Raw genomic sequence first — 26,591 nt, forward strand, 5'->3', positions numbered from 1 at the left:
AATGAGATGATCATGCTATGCTAATGCGAGCAAAAAAACTTAGAGTAAAATTTAAAGTATGCCAATTACCCCTATTTAAACATCTTTAACCGAAGGATATTAAGAACTTTTGTCTTCAAATCATGATGGTAAAAGATAGTTTAAATACCAAATATACCCAAATTTTTCCCTCTTATACAATAGAATGTTATGCTTATGCCTACGAATGAGCACACTAGGATTAAGAAATACTCTTGATTTCTTAATCATTAGATGGAAAATGATATATATGCTAAGAAGTAATATTGACTCCTTATAAATGAAGGGATTAAGAAATACTCTTAATTTCTTAAACAACAAATGATTGAATGAAATATGGATGAGATAAGGAATACTTGGTCATGAGAATGTTAAGAAGTACCCTTGACTTCTTAAATATGAATATAGATGATTTAAGAAGTGCTCTCGATTTCTTAATCATATGAATGTAAATGATTGTTTAAGAAATACTCTCGTTTTCTTAATGATATACAAGTTAAGAAGTACTATTGACTCCTTAAAGATAAAAATGCAAGATGAATTAAGAAATACTCTTGATTTCTTAATCATGAGAATGCAAATGAATTAAGAAATACTCCTGATTTATTAATAACAAATGACAATGATATAGATGTAATGACGGTTAAAAAGTACTCTTGACTCCTAAATGAATGCAGATGAACTAAGAAATACTCCTGATTTCTTAATGATACGAATAAAAATAAGAAATACTCTTGATTTCTTAGTCATGAATGTAAATGAACTAAGAAATGCCCTCGATCTCTGAAATGCGATGCAAATGAGATAAGAATTTCTCTCTATTTCTTAAACATGAATGTAAATGAACTAAGAAATGATCTTGATGTCTTAGATGTCATGTAAATGATTGGGGATTGGAGAATCATGTTCAGCTTCTCTTGATTGATGGTATATCCTTTTATGGATGAATTTGTTACAAAGTAACTATCCGACTAGTCTTCAGACGTTCTTCATTGAAGGCATACACTCTTGGGGGAACAAATGATCACATTCAGTTGCTCTTGGATAAAGATGTCATACTCATATACTCTTGGTTGAGATGTAGTGCATTCAACTGTTCTTGGTTGAAGCAAAAATGTGCAAATAAAAATGGTGTCCAACTACTCTTTGCTGAAACTACTGCATTCAACTGCTGTTGGTTAAAGCAAAATTGTGCAAAATAATAAACAAGATAGTCTCCAGTTGCTTTTGGCTGACACTATTGCATTAAATTACTATTGGCGGAAGACATCTTGATCAACAACTCTTGGTTGAAACTATTACATTCAACTACACTTGGTTGAAGCAAATATGTTGGGAAATAAACAAAAGACTTTCTTTGGGGAATAATTGCATATTCAGTTGCTCTTGGCTGACAATAGACTCCTTTGGGGAATAAGAAAATCTCGAAGACTTGTGAGGGGGATGGAAAGTTAATACTAACCAAAAGGTTTAGCATTACTCTCAACTATTGGACTGAGAGGTCCAATCTAATGCTTCTTCAGAGAGTAGATCAGTAAGGACCACTAACTTTGTCTGGAATTGACTGAAGTAATATGTTGGGGAATACAAGAGACTCTCTGGGAAATAAACATACAGGAGACTTACTGGAGAGGTATTGAGGATTGTTGATATTTGTAAATATAGTGTTAAGAATATTTGTATATTGAATAGTCCCACATCGACTATATCATGTAATTAGTTGTAATCTCTCTATATATAATAAAGTCTCCATAGTGTTTTTCAAAACACACGGTTTATTCAAATGTCTCTTAGTCTCTTGTATTTCAACATGGTATCTAGAGCCTGCTAAGAGGCAATTCTTTCTTCGTCGTGTTTTACCCGGTTGACCCACTATCTTCCGGTGATTTTTTTTTGTAAATCGGGTCATCACTCCGGTTTTCCTCTCACTTTTCAAAATTCTCCGTTAACCTACCAGCAGAAGCACCTCTTCCGATGCAACCGTTCTGCACTTTTCACCGGCAGAAACCTCCGCACGTGACAGTACGTCCGACGATCGATGCCGAGAATTTTTCCACCACTCCACTCTCCATAGGGGAAATGTTTCAGATCTGATACTCATGGCTACTCCTCATAACTTTACGCCGAACTATGATGATTTCCTCAGGTGGTATCAGAATTATCAGAACTTAGATTCTACTGCTTTGGTAGCACACACTGATAATTCATCTGCTTGTCTCTCTCAATCATCTTCTCTTGGACGCTGGGTCCTTGATTCTGGTGCATCTGATCATATTACCGGTAATAAAAATCTTGTCTCTTCCCTCTTTACATCTGGTTTCTTACCTACTATAACTTTTGCCAATGGTTCTCAAACCCAATCCAAAGGGATTGATACTGTTCAAATTCTACCTTCTCTCTCTGTTACTTTTGTCCTTTATGTACCTAATTGTCCATTTAATTTACTTTCAGTCATTTATTTAATTCGTTCTCTTGATTGTAGTGTCACCTTCACTAACAATAATGTTACCCTGCAGGATCGGAGTTCGGGACGGACGATTGGTGTCAGATGTGAGTCTCAAGGCCTTTATTACCTCTCAGTGTCATCTCAGACATGTGTCGCAACCTAAATGCGAAAAAGAGACAACCAGTGAAAAAAGAAATGACAGAAGAGTCGCCACCGTGCGTTATTTATCCCAAAGGGGGGAAAGGAAACGCTCGAAGTAAACCTGGAAAAGGGAAAGGAAAAGACAAGGTCTCGCAACCAAATCTTGGGTTCGGGAGTCGACTATGCGAAGGGAAGGTATTAGCACCCCTACGCATCCGTAGTACTCTACGGGATCCACTTTTGTTGTTCTTGTCTAAAGGGCGTGGGTTTATCTAATGTACTATTTACTAAAAGAAGGGTCAAAAGAAAATGACTCGCACGGATATCGCATCCACTGCATACGTATCTCATCTGAATATGAGAATCAGAGTCTTCGTAGCTCGGCTACCTATGGGTTAAAGAGGATTGTGCTCGCTAAGACATCGCGTCTTATGCCTACGTATCTCATCTGGAATGAGAATCAGAGCAAACCGTAGTTCGGCTAACTACGGGGTTGGTTGTGTTTTGGGGTGAACGACGTTACTACGCAATCTACCGGATGCTCGACCTTTGGAGACTTACTCGCCTGTAGTAGAAGGAGTAAACGTGTTCTTAGGAGAAGAAAAATCAATGAGTTGTTGGTGTTTTAGGGATGCTCATGCAAAAAGGCAGTCCTAGACGAAGGAACCGCGCTACCTTAATTGACATGCAAACGGGAGACTATATGAAGCCTAGCAACCCTACGAGGAGACGATCACACCACACAAAACGTGTATCTTAAAATAAACTGCCAACAATGGGGCTCAAACATATATGGGTAGGGCTTTAGTCAAGAGGGGTCATATCAACCTCGACAAACAAGCCATGGAAAGGTAATCAAATGGGCTCTTAACCACTGACATTGAACGTCAAGGTGGGTAGATCAAAAAGGGTAATGAGGATAAGACCTCATAGCTCTTAACCCTGGACAGGGCGAGCTCATGACAAGGCGTGGGGGTTTAGAAAGATGGAACCCTCTCCACTGACCGACCGGACAAAAGATCTTGGGCTTTTGTTCTGAAGCATCGACACGTAGTGTGATCTTAAAGAACGACGCACTGAACAACGGGGGATTGACTACTAATCCCTTTTACCCGTCAATTGCCTCTTCATGGAGGTCTTTAGCACTGGTGCCCCTTCTTGGAGGTCTTTAGGCACAAAAATAAACACACAAAAACATTGCCTCCTATCGAGGTCTTCCAGCTAAGAAAGCGATAAAAATGCGGGAAAAATAAAGGGATCAAGAGGTCTACCGTACGGATAAAGATCCGAAGTAATAGCAACTAACGACACAAGAAACCCGGAGATGTCTCAAGCTAGCACCATCAGAGAAAGCGAGTCAGTACAGGTAATCGGAATAAACCTCTAGGTGGTACCCCACAAATAAAGTGGAATACCAAGCAAGCTATCCCTGCAAGAGTACGTGAGCCCTCACAAAAACTCAACAAACAGGTTAGAGTAACAGGATGGGATCAGGAGAAAACAATGCCATGCCAAACACAAAACAGATTAGAGCAAACATAAAAAGCAACTGTTGTCGCGATCGCTGCTGCGTCGCTTAGCGAAGGCTTAGCGAAGCCTCGCTACAGGCTCGCCTAGCGATGGTGCTAGCGAACGCCTGCGGGTTTTGGGTTCTTCATGGATAACAGTACGATCTCAGAAACCCCAAACCCTGTGGTCTCCATTTCAGAAATTAAGTGATTAAAACATTCAAGGTATTGTCTTACACATTCATGCACATCTAAACCCGTGGGCAAAACCTCACGATAATACCTCATACATTCAGAGTATTCAAATTAAAAACATAAGGTAATGGGAATAGGGCAAACCTGATTGGAGAGATCGAATGGAATTGAATTACCCGGTTGGGTTTGCAAAGCAGTGTTAGGGTTTGCGTGAGATGGGGGCTAAAAAGTGTGTGAGTCAGAGTGAACTTCTCAGAGCTGCCTTGGGGTTGCTGCAGATTAGTCCGTAGGTTTCTATCTCTGCCTCTTTTCCTGTCTCCTTTTTTTCTATTGAAACTCTGGTATTTATAACCTGATTTTCGTGTCTTTGTGGGCTCAAAAGAGGGCAACTCAAGCCCATGAATTTCTGTTATTTTCTGAAAACGCATGGGCTTCGCCTAGCGAAGGAATTGCTCGCCTAGCGAGCATGACAGTTCCTTTCGCTAAGCGAACCACTCTGCTCGCCTAGCGAGCATGACAGCTCAGGAAAAGATTTTTGCTCCTTCAAGATTAGCATTTTGAATGGTTAATAGACCCCATTTGAACCCGTTGGGAGTAACTCAAGTCTTTCCCTTGTGTTGACTGATCACCCGGATAGGAGCCGCAAAGTGTCTTGGATGATGTTCAAGCTTCTTGGATCCGATTCTGATTGACATGATGAAATGCAATATGAAAATTTAAATGACCTAAAAATGAATGCATGAATGAGGAGGGCAAATTTTGGGGTGTTACAACATGCTCAGCGAAATATTCTCCACTTACTATCCATGCTCAGTTAGGTCATCCCAGTCTTTCCAAACTACATAAGTTGGTTCCAAATTTATCGAAGGTATCTAATTTATATTGTGAGTCGTGTCAACTAGGGAAACACACTCGTGGTCAGTTTCCTAATCGAGTCAATAAACGAGCTTCGTCCCCTTTTGCTTTAGTTTACACCGATGTTTGGGGTCCCTCGCATACTGTCTCTACTCTTGACTCTAGGTATTTTGTCACCTTTATTGATGATTTTTCACGTTACATGTGGTTATTTTTAATGAAGAATAGATCTGAATTGTTTTCTATTTTTGAACAATTATATAAAGAAATAAGAACTCAATTCGGTGTGTCTATCTGTACCTTAAGAAGTGACAATGCGCGTGAATATTTATCCCAACAATTTCAGAATTTTATGTCACGTAATGGTATTCTCCATCAAATATATTTCCCTCATACACCTCAACAAAACAGGGTAACGGAATGCAAAAATTGGCATCTTGTAGAAACCACTCAGACCCTACTTATCCATGGTAATGTTCCACTTCGGTTTTGGGGGATGTTGTGCTAACGACATGTTACCTTATAAATCGCATGCCCTCATCTGTCCTTAACAATAAAATCCCTCAGTCAATCCTTTTTTCCCAATTTCCCACTTCACCCAATTCCTCCCACAACCCATTCAAGAAAGCACTCCCGCACCTTTTCCGACAGTTATTAATGTCCCACCTACCATTATCCTTCATCAGTCTAGGGCTCCTACCCCCCCCCCCCCCACTTCTCGACAACTTCAAACATATCAACATCGTCACCCAACACCTGTCGTCCCTGTCCCTGAGGTCGTTCATGTCCTTGAGATTATACATGTCCTTGAGGTCATTCCAGACTCTCCTCCGACGCCTCCGCCATCACCGGATCTGATCCTGCAACCCGAGTCCGATCTTCTGATTTCCCATCAAAAAGGTATATGTCAAACACGAAATCCTTCTCCACGTTATATGGATTTACGTTATCATCGTCTTTCCCCTTTGCAGTATACTTTTTTGTCTTATTTGTCTTCTGTTTCTATTCCTAAAACTCTAGGTGAAGCATTATCTCACCCTGAGTGGAGGCAACCAATGATTGATGAAATTTGTGCTCTTCAAAGCACTAGTGCCTGGGAACTGGTTCCTCTACCCCATGGGAAATATTTAGTAGGTTGACATTGGCTTTATACAGTGAAGGTTAGTCCAGATGGTAAGATTGATCGATATAAAGCTCGCTTGGTAGCCAAAGGATACACTCAGATTTCTGGATTGGATTATAGTGATACCTTCTCGCTTGTAGCCAAGATGGAATATGTTAGACTTTTTCTAGCCATTACACCCATTCGACATTGGTCTCTTCATCAACTTGACATCAAAAATGTTGTTTTACATGGTGATCTTGAAGAGGAAGTATATATGGAGCAACCACCTGGATTCGTTGCTCAGGGGGAGTCATCGAATATGGTGTGTAGGTTACACAGGTCTCTTTATGGTCTTAAGTAATCTCCGAGAGCTTGGTTCGACAGATACAGCACTATAGTACAATAGTTTGGTATGGTCCGTAGTGAAGCTGACCATTCTGTTTTTTATCATCACTCAGCCCAAGGGTGTATTTATCTTATTGTATATGTAGATGATATTGTCATAACTGGTAGTGATCAGCAGGGTATACTCTAGTTAAAGCAACACCTCTCAAATCAATTTCAGACAAAAGATCTTGGTAAACTTCGCTATTTCTTGGGTATTGAGGTAGCCCAATCAAAAGATGGTTTGGTGATTTCTCAGCGGAAATATGCTATAGATATTTTGGTAGAAACAGGTTTGTTAAACGCTAAACCAGTTGATACTCCTATAGATCCAAGTGTCAAACTACTACCCAATTAGGGGGAGCCTCTGTCTGACTCAGGAAGGTATATAAGATTGGTTGGAAAGTTGAATTATCTCACAGTCCCTCGTCCCAGACATTTATTTTGCAGTTAGTATGGTAAGTCAGTTCTTAAACTACCCTTGTCAGGAACACATGGATGCTATTATCCGAATTCTGAGATACATCAAATGTGCTCCAGGAAAAGGTCTAGTGTATGAAAATAAAGGACATACGAAGATAGTTGGATACATCTATGCTGATTGGACAGGGTCACTCATTGATAGACGATCCACCTCTGGGTATTGTGTACTTGTTGGAGGAAACCTTATATCCTGGAAAAATAAGACACAAAATGTAGTTGAAAGACAAGTGTCGAGGAAGAGTATAGGGACATGGCAATGGCAACATGTGAACTTATTTGGTTAAAACAGTTGCTCAAGGAACTTCGAATTGAAGAAGCAAGACCAATGAATCTTATTTGTGATAATCAAGCTGCATTGCACATTGCTTCAAATCCAGTCTTCCATGAGAAGACCAAACACATTGAGATAGACTGTCACTTTGTCAGAGAGAAAATCGAATCAGGTGACATCGTCACAAACTTTGTCAACTCTAATGATCAATTGGCATACGTGTTTACAAAATACACCTTTCTAAGGATCAATTGGCAAACTTTTTCAACTCTAACTCAAAACACACCGTTTATTCAAATGTCTCTTAGTCTCTTGTATTTCAACAAGGATCATTCGGTAAAGCTTGTTTTTTATGGAAGTCTTGTACATTAAGTTTACCGGGGAGATTAATAGCTGGTGAAGAGATGTCCATCTTAGACAACTATTTCGAAGAGACTTGCTTGAGGATAATGTTGTTGGGGATACCTTTCTAAGGAATCCTGCTAGTATGAAACTCGTCTGGTGAGTTCATGAAGTCTTACTGGAGAAAATTACAGGGGAAACCCCGTGAGGAAATATCTACTAGAACCAAGCAGAAATTTCGTTGACACCATAGTTCAATTGGGAGAATATCAATCACCTTGCTAGGGAAGAAATTTGCCTTGAGAATCACCACTAACAATGATTGACTTCTAAAACACTTATACTGAAGAGAATAATTATTCTACTCTTGAGAATAATTCTTGAATCTTGATTATGCTGAGGATTACTCTGAACTTCATTTATCGGTTGCTCAATCTAGCTTAGTCTTATGCTTGTATGCTTTGTTCATTATATTCTTTATGCATGATGTGCTTGAGTGAAGCGACATGAATAATGCATGACAATGATTTATGCTATGATATGCATGACCAATACTTTACAATGGGTTAATGTATATATTTTCCAAATTAAATTTGGACTTTGAAGCTGAACTTCCAGACAAGAACTAACTTTATTAAAGGATTACCAGATAGGAACTGGTGAAAATGACAACTTCCAGACGAGAGCTGACTTTAATAAAGGCTACCAGATGTGAACTGGATTTAGGAACTCATATTCCAGAAGAGAACCGGATTTGAATTTTAACTACCAGACGAGAACTAGCTACCAGACAGGAACTGGGTTTTGAAAACTTAACTACCATATGAGAATTAGCTACTAGACGCGAACCGGGATTGGAATTTAACTACCAAACGAGAACTGGCTACCAGGAGAAACGGGGTCTGAAATCTTAACTACCAAACAAGAACTGGATACTATACAGGAATTGGTTTGAAAACTTAATTACCAAACGAGAAATAGCTACCAGACGGGAACTGGGTTAGAAAACTTAACAACTAGACGAGAAATGGCTACTATATGGGAACTGGGTTTCAAAACTAATTGCTAGATAAGAACTAGACTTTTGAGGTACCAAACAAGGTTGGTTTTTTATAGATATGGGTAACGCCATAATGCACAAGATGAAATCATGATCTGATGTGAGAGTATTGTTAATGCATGCAAACATGACTAATGACAATTCATGAGGATTGTCAGGTTGTTTGAACGATTAAGACTGAGAAGGGTTGTTGTAACAAGTTTCCCGTCAAGAGGATGCTTGTGATAGCATAATTCCCTGACACCCGTTTTAAACTCGATATATGCTTATGCACGGCAGAATTTTGCTTTAAAAACTTTGAAGGTATGGAGAGGACTTATCCGTTTGTGTCATACCTTGCTCTAATTTGCTGGGTCTTCGAAAACTTCCCTTTGAAGGGAATTTGATAGTTACTTTCCAAAATATGATCTTAAGACGGCCTGCCCCAGTATCCTGAATCCTGCAACAGTATGCCTCTGATTAATCAACCTTTGGAGTGATGAGCCTTACTGTACTATGGATACGGCTTGCCCTAGTATAAGCCCTGGAGAGACTCATAGTGACTCAAAGGGATTGCCCCAGATTCACTGAATCTTAAAACAACTTACACCAAGTAGACTACTCTTTAGAAGAACTTACTTGATGCTAAGTGTCGATCTACAAATAGAATTATTCATTCAAAGAATGGTAATTTTAACGCAATAGTCATGCAAAATTTGAAATCAATCATTATTGAAATGATGGTGATATACAGTGAACAGAGCACTGGTTTATTCAAAGTGTGAAAGACAATGGGATATGATACCAATACATATGATTAGAAAATATCTAGGAATCTGGTTAACAAAACCTTGTTGAGTATGCTTTCAAAAGAAACCTTTTTTCAATTAGGTATTTTTCATGTTGTAACATGGCTTGGTTCATGGTTTTTGAATAAAAGGATATGAGGCTCAAAAATATAATTTTAATCCAACCCAATTTCATTGATGATCTCCAGTCCTACATCCATTTAACTTTACAAACACGTTCAAATTCCAAGAGAAAATTGAAGGTGTGAACATGAGAGCTTGATGATGATTTCTCGACAAGTGTATCGATAGTGCCACAGTAATAAAAGATCAAAGTCATATGGATTATGTTCAAACACGCTATCAATTATGCAATGTAAAGGAAAACAGTAAATGGGGGGTTTTCAGGTTTTAGAACAGAAAAAAACTACGAGTTTAAAACAGAAATATTGAGACGGTTAGGTTATGTATCGAATCCACTTATCCTCTCTTGTTGATGTACGATGTCTTGTATGAATGACCGTATCCTTATAATCTCATGGTGAATTAACAAAACCGTTATAACCGATCCCTCACGAAATGATTCTCTAATCACTACTCCAAGCTTTCTATTCCTAGTCCATTAGTGTAAGCAGGATTAGGCGATGTACATAATGTTAATTACCTATTCCATTACTCGGGGTCTCCTATCCCTATTCAACCAGCGTAAGTAGAACAGTTGTCCTAGGTCCAACATATAGGCTGAGGGTCAGTAATCCCTATGTGTCCAATATCAGATTTACAGAGAATCTTAAATAAAAAGCATAAAGATTAAGAAATAACTTAATAAGATTATACTTCAAATGATTCTTACAAAGTCAAACCAACATATAATTCCAACAAAATTGAATAAGGTTCATCATAACACAACCTAACCTATAAGAGCTTAGTTACTCATTATTCAAAAAATAATACCACAATTGATAGATGAAAATAACATAAAAAATACCTTGAAGAGATTTCCTCCAATGGCTTCAAATGTTCTCAAAATCACCCATTGTACTCTCCATATCGTGCTTTAGTCTCCAAAATTCGTAACCCTTGTCAAATTTCTTAAAATCCCCTTTAAAAGAGTTCAGAACGCGTCAGGAAAATCCTAGAAAAATGTCAATCGCATGCATTATAGATGCATCTTGTAGCACCTCAAATTTGCACCTACCATTGTACATATATTTTCATATTAGGTCATAGCATATCATGGTCCATTGCATAGCATTGCATTGTCCCCAGTTGCCTCAAGAGCAAGCAAGTCAAGAATTAGGTCAAACTGATCAGGAGATCAGTCAACCAATCAAGCAAGGGTGTTTCTCAAGGAGCCAAGGCCCTAGGGTTTGTCCAACAAGTTCACGTGACTTGGAGGTCCATTTGAAGTGTTTAAGTCAAGGGTTGGATGTTCAGAGGTCATCAGTTCATGCACAACCAGTCAATTAGGTCAAAATCAGTCAAAGTCAGTCATTGCAGTGGATGGTGGCCATTCTTGCAGAACTTGGGCACCATGATCAATCATCAAGAGTCCATACAACTTGGGACATCATTTGAAGTCAAGGTCTCAAGGAATTAGGGTTTGGAATTCATCAGAAGTGCTTCAGTCATCCAAAACCCTAGAAAAGTCAAAGTTGGTCAACTGTGATTGATTCTTTGGTTTTGATGGATGGAAATGGTTTGAGAGAGCTTATTCATGTCCTAATAGGCCTCATGTGTCATGGCAATCAACATCATTGAAGAATTTGAAGAAAAATCAGAAATTTCCCAAAATAGAAAGTGGACCTGTAATTTCAACTGCCAAAAATGGAAACTTCTTGATCTTAAACTTACATCATGATACAAGCTTCAAATGAATTTTTGCCCAACATGAAAGTTGAAGATCTTGTTCTCCCATTTTCAAAAAGTCCAAGAACTCTCAAATCCCATGTGTGGTTTTCAAGATATGATCAATTCAATTTCAAAAATTTGTGAACTTCAACAAGCCATATCTCATGAACCATAAGGCCAAATTTGGTGGGGTTTTTTCCTACAAACCACATTTTTCCTCCTCTTTCCAAAAATATAAATTTCATCCTCCAAAACCTTGCCAATCAAAATGGCATTTTTGGCCTTGACTTTATTCATTTCAAGTTTGACCAACCATTGACTTTTTGAATTAAGGCTTTTCACACCATTTGGCCAATTGGTAAATGTTTGGTGTGTTATTTGAGACATGTTTTAAGGCCCAAATCATGCAGAACTTATACCTCCATGTGCATGTTTTGGAAATTAGCAAATGATGCATTTTGTTCCTTTTAAACAAAACAAGGTTACCACTCCATCAGCAAACTTAAAACAGCAAGTGTAAGGATCATGTGCAGCCTGTTTTGAAGCCCAAATTCGTGTACAACACCACACCTCCATGTGCTTATGTGCAAAGTTAGCAAAAATGCAAATTGGTTTCTTTAAGCTAAGCAAGTTTAGCATATCATTAAGCAACCTTAAACAGTGATATTTAAGTCAATTTTCTGGCCATTCAGAACCCTAGCTGCAGCCAAAAAGATCAGAAACACTCTCATCCTCTCCTTCTTGCATTTTGCTCGATTGGCATTTTTGCTCAAAACTCCCAAAGCACCACGAGCTTTCTTGCTTGTTTCATGACCTGGACATCATTGGGAGACTATTCCAAGCTCCATTCTCTTACTGTAAAGCACCCCTTGTTCTGCTTTTCTTCAATGCACAACAATGGCAAATCGTGATGTGGATATTTTCAAGCATCATTGAGCTGACTTACTTCAAGAATCCTTCATTCTAAAGCACAAGGAAGGTCTGTTTCGAGCTGCATCCACTAAATAACAAATGCATCTCATTTTTCTTCAAAAACAAGTAAGGATTCGACCTTAACCATTTACCATGCCATGATATGTTTTAGATAGCTCTTGACTTGCTGATTCTAATGAACTATAGTTCGTTTGAAATGATTGAATATTGCATGAGATATTTGGAAATGAAGATTTGTGTTCAATGATGATTTTGCTCGATGCATGCTGTTCAACGTGTTTCAATGCTTTTGGCTTATAGATTTGTGATGCTTATGCTTTGCTGAATCGATTGCCATACTTGATTGATGTTTCTGGGCTTGTTGGAATTTCACGATATTGTTGGTTGATGAAGATGAACCCTGTTCCATAAACCCTAGCGTTTCCATGTTTAAACCCAGCTTCACGTATGCGTGTGTGTTGTTTATTGTTATTGTTTTTGTTGCATGACACCACCATTTCCATTGCCAGGCTGTTTGATCAATATTGTTTGAAATTCGTTTGAAGATGAGGTTGAACATTGCTGCATAAACCCTAAGGGTTTTTTAAACCCAGAAATCTTGATGTTGATTGGCTGTTGTTGTTTGTGTTACTGTTTCATTGGAGGCGGACCAATCACAACATTTCCTGGTCGCCCCTTAAACACGGTCGTTTTGCTAAATGAGTCCCAGAATTACAACATTGCCACTCGGACCAAATATTTCCTAATTAATTCATTTTTATTTCAATGAATATTCCATTTGATCATCACATCTTTGAAAAATCACAATTTGTTCGTTTCAATTCCAAATCCAGTGGGGTTTTTTGCATTATAATCATGAGATTGTCTAGTTTTTTATCATTATTTTTAATAATTTTTTGGATCATTGGTTTTTAAATGGCCTTAGGGTTTGTGTAATGTGACCAAAAATGATACATGTTGCCAAAACAATTGTGAAATGATCATGTTGCATCCTTTGGTTCTGAAATTTTTTGTGGAGAAACTAGACACATTCACCTTTGTTTCCATGTAGAGTTTATGCATTTATCATATGTGGTTTGCTGGATATGAATTTTTGAACTAGGGTGTGACAACTTGTGTCACACCAATGATGTGCATTTTCCCAATTTTGATTGACAGGCTTCTTGGCCTCCAAATGATCCAATTTTTTGCACGAGCCATCCTTTATATGTCTAGTTGATGTGTGATTTTTCCTAGATTTAATTGTGCAATTTTCCATTTGATTGTGAATTTTCTTCCCTGCCTAGTCAATGGTTGACTTTTTGTGCTACATGTTGCCAAATCCTTTGGGAAATTCTCATATCTTATTGTATGATCATGAAATTTCATATGTGCATACTAGACATCTTGAGCTTTGCATTGGTGTTAATCTCATTCATTTCTCATCTGTTTTCAATTTGATATGATTTTTTGAAGTTGACCCATGTTTGTTGACCTTCATTGTGCATGCTTAAATTTGGTTTGACTTCTTGATTTTCATTGACTGCCTTCCTCTCATCCAAATGCCATGAAATTTGACATGCTTACCATGTTAGATGTTAGGATTGAATGTGATTTATTTGATGATTTTTGAGATTGTTTGGGTTGACTTTTGATGCAAGTCATTCTGTTGACTTTTGTGTGCTTTCATTTGCCATGCCTTGCCTTCTTTTGCTTATGAGTTGATGATGATGCATGATGTGATTGTGAGTCCAATTGAAATAGCTTCTTGAATGTTTGACCTTGACTTTGGTTGACTTTTCTTTGCTGTTTTGACTTTTTCTTTCATCCTTGACCCTAGGCTAGTCCTAGTGGTCTTTTGAGCTTACAATTGAGTTCCTGTTTCAGGTTAAGCACCAATGCCTCAAAGATCATTCAAACTTGTTTGAACTTGATTGTTTATCATATGCTAACCTTTGTTTTGTAGGTTTGACTCATGTGTTTGAGTCTTGTGCCTTACACAGTTGACCATCTGTGTTGACTGTTTACCAATTCCTTTTGATTTAAACTTTTGAACTGTTTGCTGATTGTTTTGACTTTTTCAGGTACTTTAGTTGCTTAAGTTCTTCGAACTTGCTTTGCTTTGCTTTTTAGCAACTTGCTTGAGGTATAATCTCTTTTACTTCATGTAGTCTGGAGACCCGGCCTGTTATTTGGCCGGGCAAACTGTCTGAAGTCCTCCTTAAGAGGCAATGCTTGTGTATGTTTAAATTTGTCCTTGTACAGAGTCAAAGACCTCCTAAGTGAAGAGGCAATTGGCAGAACCAAGGGATAAGCAACCTATCCCCTGCTATTCAGTGTGTCTTCTGTTTTGCTCACACCACTGTGTTGATGCATTTCAGATAAAAACCTAAGATCTTGTGCAATTGCACAGTTGAGTCAGTATCAAATGTGTAGAAGGGTTCCCACGTTCTGAACCCACACATTCTTGTCAAATGCTCTCCCAGGCCAGGGATAGAAGCAATGAGGCACACCCCTCATCTCCTTTCATCTGCTTCACCTTAGCCTCTCAATGGCAAGGTTAAGAGCACACTTACCCTATTCCAGTTGGCCCTAGTGCCTAACCCTTGTGTGAGCCTCTTGTATGCATATAGAGTGTGCTTCCTGTGATTGCCTGTTTGCTTTGCCTCTTTAGGTGTAGTTTGGACTTGCCCTTGTGCAAGGTAGGTTGTGCTTGACTTGCTTCCTGTGCAAGTCAAGTCTGTGTGGCTTACTCCCTGTGTGAGCCATGCTTAGAGTTGTTTAGCCGAACTACGGCAACTCTGATTCTCATGTTCAGATGAGATACGTAGGCACGAGACGCGATGTCTTGCCGAGTTTGACTAACCACTAACACTAACTTTTTTCTCTCACCCCTGTGTGATTGAGATCTCTCCTTTCTCTCGCCCTCGTTGCGATCGAGACCTCCCCTTTCTCTTGCCCTAGTTGCAATCGAGACTCTTGCTTCATGTGCAAGCCTTGTCTAGGATAGGTTGGCCCTCGTGCCATTTAGCTAGAAACCTTAACTTAGGGTTGACTTTGCATGACAACATCTAGGCTCGAGTCGTAGTCTCCCTAGAGTTGTGTCTCCCTCTGTTATCTGGTTAGGCTAGATCCTTGTCCCTGCGTAGGGGAACTACATCGCCCTGATCTTCACACCAGATGAAGTATGTAGGCAGGAGATTGAGCTGATCTCTCCGGGCGCCTTTTTTCTTTTTGTGTGTGTTGTTTGACAGTTATAGGCTCGAGTCCCCGACTCCCTATTAACTTGTTGTGTTGTTGTGTGCTTGGAAGCCGATGTAAGTCCATCGAGTGGCATTTGGGTTCCAGTGTGTGTGTGTTTAGGTTCGGATGTCGATGTAAGTCCAGTGATTGGCATTCGGGCTCCATGTTTGCTTGCTTTGTTTTGTTTGTGTGCGTGTCAGCCGAGCTACGAATGCTCTGATTCTTCTCTCGTCCGAGAAGATACGTATGCATAGGATACGATATCCTAGCGAGCATGTGTCGTTTCCCCAGTCCGAACTACTTGGACTCTGATGTCTATGTCTGATAGACTAAGTAGGCCCAGGATACGATGTCCTGCCGAGTCAGTTTCAGTCAGTTTCTTTTGTCTCTTTTCAGCCAGTGTGTGTGAGTGTGAGCAGTGTTTAGCAACCATTTTTCCTTCCTTTTGTGCGTGGATCCCGTAGAGTACTACGGATGCGTAGGGGTGCTAATGCCTTCCCTTCGCATAACCGACTCCCGAACCCATCCTCTTTGGTCGCGAGACCATGTTCTTTCCTAGGTTTATTTCGAGCGTTTCCTTTCCCTCTTTTGGGATAAATAACGCACGGTGGCGGCTCTGTTGTTTCTTTCTTTTCCCGCCGGTTTTTTCGCGTGATGCGACAGCTGGCGACTCTGCTGGGGATATAGAGAAGTTGACCTCTTGCTGGTCCATCTTCCCTGAGCGAGTCTCTCCTAGCGCTCTCTAGGTTAGGGTTTTGGTTGCTTTCTGCTTGTTGTATTTTATTGCATTCATTGTATATATGTACATTTATTGATTGCATTGATTATGTGCATTAATGTTTGCATTCATATTCATTATTCATTCTGCCTGGCTGTGCTGTCTGTGTTTCTCTGTTTGGGGGTGGGAGTTACTCGAGGTAAAAGGCCCAATACCCAGGCTATGAGTGAAATCTAGGAAACCTAGGAATAGAGTGATTCATGGGAAGCGGGTGGTATGGCGCCACTTAGCGGAACATTGATATCACGAGCAGTTCAGACCCTGGTGGGATATTATCGGTGCATACATCGGGTGTGCACAGGATGATATTCTGCGAAAGGTTATTTATGCTGCGTTTCTCTCGACCTTACCCTGGCCTAGACGACACCCGTGAGTGGGGAAGGGTTTGATCATTTTAACAGGTACAGTTGGTGACTCCTGGTACTGATGGTGACTACGAGTTATATTTCTGGACGCCGGAGGTTTGACCCTGGTATTGATCAGAGGGTTCCGTTTATTTCGGATCCCTGGGCTGAATTTGAGGGTACTCGCTCAGATGGTGACTCAGTTCTCCAGACTTAGGTTCAGATGCCAGCTTCTCAGATGACTTTGGGGTTTCAGATGGTTCCTCAGATGCCAGTTCCTGCCAGTCTTGGCGCCATCATTTGCATCATAGCATGGTTATTTTCCAAAAAAATAGTAATGCATGAAAATGAAAAAAAAAGTTAACTTGCATGCGCATATCCTTTATCAGGATCATTCATGACAAAATAGCATCCGCATCATGCATATCATGTACATATCATCCTTGCATTGCAGACATGTTTGGGGACAAGACCTCTCACTCCGGTTCCTCTGAGAGAGGATTGCTGATCATCGTCCGCACCGCTACTCAACCAGATTGAATCAACAGAGGAGTATGGATCAGGTTCAAGCAGAATTGGCCGAAATGAGGGCAAACATGGTCCGGTTCATGACACTGATGCAAGAGATACTGACAGTTGTCATCCCCGGTGGGATCTATCACAATTGGGTCACTGTGGGCTTTCCTACAGTTGTTCATAAGTCGGAGTAATAATCACTTTGTTTAGAAACCTTTCTCCCATGCCAAAAGGAGAAGTGATGACATTGTTGGCAACATTTTGTGCAATGATATTTTCATTCAAATAATTCATGTTAAAACATTTGTTTTCCATTTGTTTTCCCTTTTTGCTTTTTTGCATGAAATTGGTGATCACAAAAAACCTTAAAAAAACAAGAATAAAAGCAATCTTTTCATCTGCATAACGATTGCCTTGTTTGATTTTCAAAAAGCTTTTCATATCAAAATCTTTATGCAGGTTGTTTCTCAAACCCATTGAACATAATGATCGGACGTCATCTCCCAATTTTGAATTCCCTGTATTCGAAGCGGAAGAAGATGATGATTGAAGGGATTCCTGACGGTATTTCCCGACTTCTTGAGCAAGAAAGAAGATCACACTCAGCTGCATCTCGAGAATCAGCAGAATAGCCAACTGGGGCATTAGAAAAAAAAAGAGAAAAAAGAGGAGGGTGCAAAATCCAAGAAAAAAAATCAAAAGAAATCAAAAGAAATCAAAAGAAAGCAAAATCAAAAGCAAAATCAAAATAAAAAAAAAAACAAAAGAAAGATAGCACCCTCAAAGTCCCAAGTTGACTGATGCTGAATTCGATCAAGAAGAAGAGATCAACTGCCATGTATCATGGTCAGTCATATCAGCAGAGAGTGAAAAAGCATTCGACAAGAAGGTCAAGTCTCGAGTTCTGAGAAAAGGACCGTGTGCTCAGGAAAGTCTTGTCTTTCACGCCCGATTCCAGGGGCAAGTGAACTCCAAGCTATGAACGTGCATATGTTGTCAAAAGAGCCTCTTCAGGCAGTGTTCGACACTTACAGCAATGGATGAAGAAGTTCACTCATCCTGTGAATTCCAGATGCAGTCAAGAAATACTTCGCCTAAAACAAAAAATCAAAAGCTCGATAAGTCGAACACCCCAAAGGGCGACTTAGGCAAAAAGGAGAGTCTCGGTGGATTGAAAACCCGAAAGGGCGATCCAGGCAAAAGTTAGAGACATTGAAAAAAGAATTTGCATCCCGCTAGATTGAACACCTCACACTGGGGCAATCTAGGCAAAAATTAGGGATTTGGCAAGTAACTGCATCTTGACAAGACTGTGCTGTACATCTGTCATCCGTCAGGGATTCTCGATTCGTCGTCGACTGAAGCTTTGAATACATCGAAAATTCAGAATGGTAGAGGAAAGGTCATTATGTTCAATGTAGCCCTCTCCAATATATATCACCGATTTCAAACTTGTACAAATCTATGGAGTCTCGCCCTTTGCAGACTACCATTCCATTACATCTATTTGAGCTTTTACCCAATTATTTGCACTCTTATTTGTTTCAACTCAACAAACGTTTTGCATGTTTTAATTGATAAAGTATCATTGTTTTCAAAATAAACAAATTTTTCAAAAAAATTGTTCTTAAACAAAGTGAACATTCACAATGATGGAAGAATACTTAGGAGATCCACAGTGCTCTCCCGGGGGTGGTATGATTACCAACAGGTAAGACAATTGTTCGTATCTCGAGCATGACTGTATCTTTGTCCTGTAGAAGCTTCTATGGTCTCTCCTCAGCGAAGTTGCTCAGTGCAGTGTTTGGTTGAAGTTGTTTATCTTCATGTTCCCGGCAGTACAGATTCTTCCTCCAAATCCCTGTTAGCTCTATTTTGGGGCATCCCCAGTAGAGTGCTGTTTGAGCCCTATCGTGGGGCATCCCCAGCAAGTTTGCTGTTTCGGACATTATTGTGGGGCAGTTCCCCAAGCAGAGTGTTTACTGAAGACTTCAACTTTCGCCTCTCCAGCAGAGCAGTCTTCATCTCCTCCCAGCATGGTTGTTCTTCTTGGAAGATTCAGTATTTGGTGGATTGACAATCCAGTAATCCATCATGTCCTCAGATTGATCCCCGAGCGGAGTTGTTGGCATGATGAGCTTTCTCTATGCCTATGTATCCTCGTCAGAGATCTGGTTGCTTCTTGGTATCCCTGATTCCCAGCACAAGTTGTTGCGGCGCATCCGCCTGTATGTTGAACTCTTTTCTCCGGTGGCGACTGACGATCCCTCCGGAAGCCTCTTGTGGCTTTTCCTCCCCTGCAGGATGAGGACTCTGGTTTTCCCTCCGGACGGTTGATTCCCGGACCTGTGTGTTGAGCATGTCTGTTTGTCAGCATTCATCATACATTCATCATGCATAATGCATACATGCATAATCATAGCATTCAGATACTCATGTTGCAGCTGTCGCCGGGTATCTGTTGATTGTTGTCTCTTGCTATGTGTTGATACAGATCTCTCCAGTAGATCCTCCCTAGCAAATATGGGTGTGTCAGATCTCTCTAGTAGATCCTCCTAGCAGAGTTGGGTGCGTCTGATCTCTCCATGTAGAGCCAACCCCTTAAGCAGAAAGTGTCTATCCTTTCCTGCCATTTCCCCACTGAGATACATCCTCGTGGATGACGGTTGCTTCCGTTCCCTCCCTACACGGGATGGGTTTTCCCTATTGAGTTCTTTCCTCATTAGGATGAGTCTTGTTTCAGTCTGCCTTTTTGGATCGATCCTAAATTGGCTTCCTGTTGGCTGTCTCCCGTACTTCCCTGGGGCATAAATGAATAGTCGCTCACTAACCGGCACTCATTCATCTTATCCTCAGCCGAATTTGTTGGGCCTCTACCTACAAACCGGTAGCTGTAAGTCCTTTCTTTACGGTCTTCTACCCGCTACCCGGTAGTTGTAAATCCTTTTTCTCACTCTGTCTCTCAGCAGACCGTTTTTTGGCCTCTACCTACGAACCGGTAGTTGTAAGTCCTATCTTTGTGGTTTTCTACCCACTAGCTGGTAGTTGTAAAATCCCACATTCCTCCCCTTGGTAGAGTTAACCCTTTGTGCTCATCCCGATGATGACTGGTTACTTTTCCATTGGCCTCTACCTACAAACCGGTAGTTGTAAGTCCTATCTTTGTGGTTTTCTACCCACTAGCTGGTAGTTGTAAAATCCCACACTCCTCCCCTTGGTGGATTGAACCCTTTGTGCTCATCCCGATGATGACTGGTTACTTTTCCATTTGGCCTCTACCTACAAACCGGTAGTTGTAAGTCCTATCTTTGTGGTTTTCTACCCACTAGCTGGTAGTTGTAAAATCCCACTTTCATCCCCTTGTTGGAGTTAACCCTGTGTGCTCATCCTATCGATGACTGGTTACTTTTCCGTGGTTTTCTGCCTACAAACCGGTAGATGTAATCCCCTCTTTGCAGTTATCAGTATCCGGTTTGCGGTATTGATATTCCTTCCCCTTTGGATACTTGCCTTGATCAAGCAGTATTGTCCCCATTGGGTCTTCCCCTTCTTTTCGGATACTTGCTCCGAGTAAGCAGCTTTATCCTCCTTTGATTGGTCATCTTTTGCATACCTAGTCTGGTACCCAGATGCCTTTCTTTTCGGTCGTTTATCCATCTAACAACCTACAACCCGGTTATGGATAATCTTCCATGCGAGTGTATTATCTACGTTTGACGGCTATAGATAATATGTCTTATGTTTTTCCGGTATTCAGACCGAAGGAGTTTCCGACGATCAGGTCGATGTACTCATGGCACTCAGGCCAATTTTCCGGTATTCAGACCGAAGAAGTTTCCGACGATCAGGTCGATGCACTTATGTTTTCCGGTTTTCAGACCGAAGAAGTTTCCGACGATCAGGTCGATGCACTTATGTTTTCCGGTTTTCAGACCGAAGAAGTTTCCGACGATCAGGTCGATGTACTTATGTTTTTCCGGTATTCAGACCGAAGAAGTTTCCGACGATCAGGTCGATGCACTTATGTTTTTCCGGTATTCAGACCGAAGAAGTTTCCGACGATCAGGTCGATGTACTTGTTTTTTCCGGTGTTCAGGCCGAAGAAGTTTCCGACGATCAGGTCGATGTACTTATGTTTTTCCGGTATTCAGACCGAAGAAGTTTCCGACGATCAGGTCGATGTGCTTATGTTTTTCCGGTATTCAGACCGAAGAAGTTTCCGACGATCAGGTCGATGTGCTTATGTTTTTCCGGTATTCAGACCGAAGAAGTTTCCGACGATCAGGTCGATGTGCTTATGTTTTTCCGGTATTCAGACCGAAGAAGTTTCCGACGATCAGGTCGATGTACTTATGTTTTTCCGGTATTCAGACCGAAGAAGTTTCCGACGATCAGGTCGATGTACTTATGTTTTTCCGGTATTCAGACCGAAGAAGTTTCCGACGATCAGGTCGATGTACTTGTTTTTTCCGGTGTTCAGGCCGAAGAAGTTTCCGACGATCAGGTCGATGTACTTGTTTTTTCCGGTGTTCAGGCCGAAGAAGTTTCCGACGATCAGGTCGATGTACTTGTGTTTTCCCGGTGTTCAGACCGAAGAAGTTTCCGACGATCAGGTCGATGTACTTACGACGCTCAGACATTGGTTATCCCTGTGTTACCATTTATTTTGGTACCCAGGTTGACGTTTCTGTTTCGGTATTCAGGCCGATTTCTTTTCCGTTCCAGACGGATTGTTCTTTCAAGACTGTTTCTTTGCCGATCCTGACAGGCATTCTTGTATTATATCCAGTTGGTGCAAATTTCTACGGTTCTTAGTATTCAATCCCTGTTTACCTTGAAAGTCTTACAGCCACTGCTATCATCCGTTCGGGTTCCCAGCTGATTGAATAGGGGCAGCTGTAGCACCTCAAATTTGCACCTACCATTGTACATATATTTTCATATTAGGTCATAGCATATCATGGTCCATTGCATAGCATTGCATTGTCCCCAGTTGCCTCAAGAGCAAGCAAGTCAAGAATTAGGTCAAACTGATCAGGAGATCAGTCAACCAATCAAGCAAGGGTGTTTCTCAAGGAGCCAAGGCCCTAGGGTTTGTCCAACAAGTTCACGTGACTTGGAGGTCCATTTGAAGTGTTTAAGTCAAGGGTTGGATGTTCAGAGGTCATCAGTTCATGCACAACCAGTCAATTAGGTCAAAATCAGTCAAAGTCAGTCATTGCAGTGGATGGTGGCCATTCTTGCAGAACTTGGGCACCATGATCAATCATCAAGAGTCCATACAACTTGGGACATCATTTGAAGTCAAGGTCTCAAGGAATTAGGGTTTGGAATTCATCAGAAGTGCTTCAGTCATCCAAAACCCTAGAAAAGTCAAAGTTGGTCAACTGTGATTGATTCTTTGGTTTTGATGGATGGAAATGGTTTGAGAGAGCTTATTCATGTCCTAATAGGCCTCATGTGTCATGGCAATCAACATCATTGAAGAATTTGAAGAAAAATCAGAAATTTCCCAAAATAGAAAGTGGACCTGTAATTTCAACTGCCAAAAATGGAAACTTCTTGATCTTAAACTTACATCATGATACAAGCTTCAAATGAATTTTTGCCCAACATGAAAGTTGAAGATCTTGTTCTCCCATTTTCAAAAAGTCCAAGAACTCTCAAATCCCATGTGTGGTTTTCAAGATATGATCAATTCAATTTCAAAAATTTGTGAACTTCAACAAGCCATATCTCATGAACCATAAGGCCAAATTTGGTGGGGTTTTTTCCTACAAACCACATTTTTCCTCCTCTTTCCAAAAATATAAATTTCATCCTCCAAAACCTTGCCAATCAAAATGGCATTTTTGGCCTTGACTTTATTCATTTCAAGTTTGACCAACCATTGACTTTTTGAATTAAGGCTTTTCACACCATTTGGCCAATTGGTAAATGTTTGGTGTGTTATTTGAGACATGTTTTAAGGCCCAAATCATGCAGAACTTATACCTCCATGTGCATGTTTTGGAAATTAGCAAATGATGCATTTTGTTCCTTTTAAACAAAACAAGGTTACCACTCCATCAGCAAACTTAAAACAGCAAGTGTAAGGATCATGTGCAGCCTGTTTTGAAGCCCAAATTCGTGTACAACACCACACCTCCATGTGCTTATGTGAAAAGTTAGCAAAAATGCAAATTGGTTTCTTTAAGCTAAGCAAGTTTAGCATATCATTAAGCAACCTTAAACAGTGATATTTAAGTCAATTTTCTGGCCATTCAGAACCCTAGCTGCAGCCAAAAAGATCAGAAACACTCTCATCCTCTCCTTCTTGCATTTTGCTCGATTGGCATTTTTGCTCAAAACTCCCAAAGCACCACGAGCTTTCTTGCTTGTTTCATGACCTGGACATCATTGGGAGACTATTCCAAGCTCCATTCTCTTACTGTAAAGCACCCCTTGTTCTGCTTTTCTTCAATGCACAACAATGGCAAATCGTGATGTGGATATTTTCAAGCATCATTGAGCTGACTTACTTCAAGAATCCTTCATTCTAAAGCACAAGGAAGGTCTGTTTCGAGCTGCATCCACTAAATAACAACTGCATCTCATTTTTCTTCAAAAACAAGTAAGGATTCGACCTTAACCATTTACCATGCCATGATATGTTTTAGATAGCTCTTGACTTGCTGATTCTAATGAACTATAGTTCGTTTGAAATGATTGAATATTGCATGAGATATTTGGAAATGAAGATTTGTGTTCAATGATGATTTTGCTCGATGCATGCTGTTCAACGTGTTTCAATGCTTTTGGCTTATAGATTTGTGATGCTTATGCTTTGCTGAATCGATTGCCATACTTGATTGATGTTTCTGGGCTTGTTGGAATTTCACGATATTGTTGGTTGATGAAGATGAACCCTGTTCCATAAACCCTAGCGTTTCCATGTTTAAACCCAGCTTCACGTATGCGTGTGTGTTGTTTATTGTTATTGTATTTGTTGCATGACACCACCATTTCCATTGCCAGGCTGTTTGATCAATATTGTTTGAAATTCGTTTGAAGATGAGGTTGAACATTGCTGCATAAACCCTAAGGGTTTTTTAAACCCAGAAATCTTGATGTTGATTGGCTGTTGTTGTTTGTGTTACTGTTTCATTGGAGGCGGACCAATCACAACATTTCCTGGTCGCCCCTTAAACACGGTCGTTTTGCTAAATGAGTCCCAGAATTACAACATTGCCACTCGGACCAAATATTTCCTAATTAATTCATTTTTATTTCAATGAATATTCCATTTGATCATCACATCTTTGAAAAATCACAATTTGTTCGTTTCAATTCCAAATCCAGTGGGGTTTTTTGCATTATAATCATGAGATTGTCTAGTTTTTTATCATTATTTTTAATAATTTTTTGGATCATTGGTTTTTAAATGGCCTTAGGGTTTGTGTAATGTGACCAAAAATGATACATGTTGCCAAAACAATTGTGAAATGATCATGTTGCATCCTTTGGTTCTGAAATGTTTTGTGGAGAAACTAGACACATTCACCTTTGTTTCCATGTAGAGTTTATGCATTTATCATATGTGGTTTGCTGGATATGAATTTTTGAACTAGGGTGTGACAACTTGTGTCACACCAATGATGTGCATTTTCCCAATTTTGATTGACAGGCTTCTTGGCCTCCAAATGATCCAATTTTTTGCACGAGCCATCCTTTATATGTCTAGTTGATGTGTGATTTTTCCTAGATTTAATTGTGCAATTTTCCATTTGATTGTGAATTTTCTTCCCTGCCTAGTCAATGGTTGACTTTTTGTGCTACATGTTGCCAAATCCTTTGGGAAATTCTCATATCTTATTGTATGATCATGAAATTTCATATGTGCATACTAGACATCTTGAGCTTTGCATTGGTGTTAATCTCATTCATTTCTCATCTGTTTTCAATTTGATATGATTTTTTGAAGTTGACCCATGTTTGTTGACCTTCATTGTGCATGCTTAAATTTGGTTTGAATTCTTGATTTTCATTGACTGCCTTCCTCTCATCCAAATGCCATGAAATTTGACATGCTTACCATGTTAGATGTTAGGATTGAATGTGATTTATTTGATGATTTTTGAGATTGTTTGGGTTGACTTTTGATGCAAGTCATTCTGTTGACTTTTGTGTGCTTTCATTTGCCATGCCTTGCCTTCTTTTGCTTATGAGTTGATGATGATGCATGATGTGATTGTGAGTCCAATTGAAATAGCTTCTTGAATGTTTGACCTTGACTTTGGTTGACTTTTCTTTGCTGTTTTGACTTTTTCTTTCATCCTTGACCCTAGGCTAGTCCTAGTGGTCTTTTGAGCTTACAATTGAGTTCCTGTTTCAGGTTAAGCACCAATGCCTCAAAGATCATTCAAACTTGTTTGAACTTGATTGTTTATCATATGCTAACCTTTGTTTTGTAGGTTTGACTCATGTGTTTGAGTCTTGTGCCTTACACAGTTGACCATCTGTGTTGACTGTTTACCAATTCCTTTTGATTTAAACTTTTGAACTGTTTGCTGATTGTTTTGACTTTTTCAGGTACTTTAGTTGCTTAAGTTCTTCGAACTTGCTTTGCTTTGCTTTTTAGCAACTTTCTTGAGGTATAATCTCTTTTACTTCATGTAGTCTGGAGACCCGGCCTGTTATTTGGCCGGGCAAACTGTCTGAAGTCCTCCTTAAGAGGCAATGCTTGTGTATGTTTAAATTTGTCCTTGTACAGAGTCAAAGACCTCCTAAGTGAAGAGGCAATTGGCAGAACCAAGGGATAAGCAACCTATCCCCTGCTATTCAGTGTGTCTTCTGTTTTGCTCACACCACTGTGTTGATGCATTTCAGATAAAAACCTAAGATCTTGTGCAATTGCACAGTTGAGTCAGTATCAAATGTGTAGAAGGGTTCCCACTTTCTGAACCCACACATTCTTGTCAAATGCTCTCCCAGGCCAGGGATAGAAGCAATGAGGCACACCCCTCATCTCCTTTCATCTGCTTCACCTTAGCCTCTCAATGGCAAGGTTAAGAGCACACTTACCCTATTCCAGTTGGCCCTAGTGCCTAACCCTTGTGTGAGCCTCTTGTATGCATATAGAGTGTGCTTCCTGTGATTGCCTGTTTGCTTTGCCTCTTTAGGTGTAGTTTGGACTTGCCCTTGTGCAAGGTAGGTTGTGCTTGACTTGCTTCCTGTGCAAGTCAAGTCTGTGTGGCTTACTCCCTGTGTGAGCCATGCTTAGAGTTGTTTAGCCGAACTACGGCAACTCTGATTCTCATGTTCAGATGAGATACGTAGGCACGAGACGCGATGTCTTGCCGAGTTTGACTAACCACTAACACTAACTTTTTT

This window comes from Lathyrus oleraceus, chromosome 2 (genome assembly GCF_024323335.1).
Source record: "Lathyrus oleraceus cultivar Zhongwan6 chromosome 2, CAAS_Psat_ZW6_1.0, whole genome shotgun sequence".
Taxonomy (NCBI): domain Eukaryota; kingdom Viridiplantae; phylum Streptophyta; class Magnoliopsida; order Fabales; family Fabaceae; genus Lathyrus; species Lathyrus oleraceus.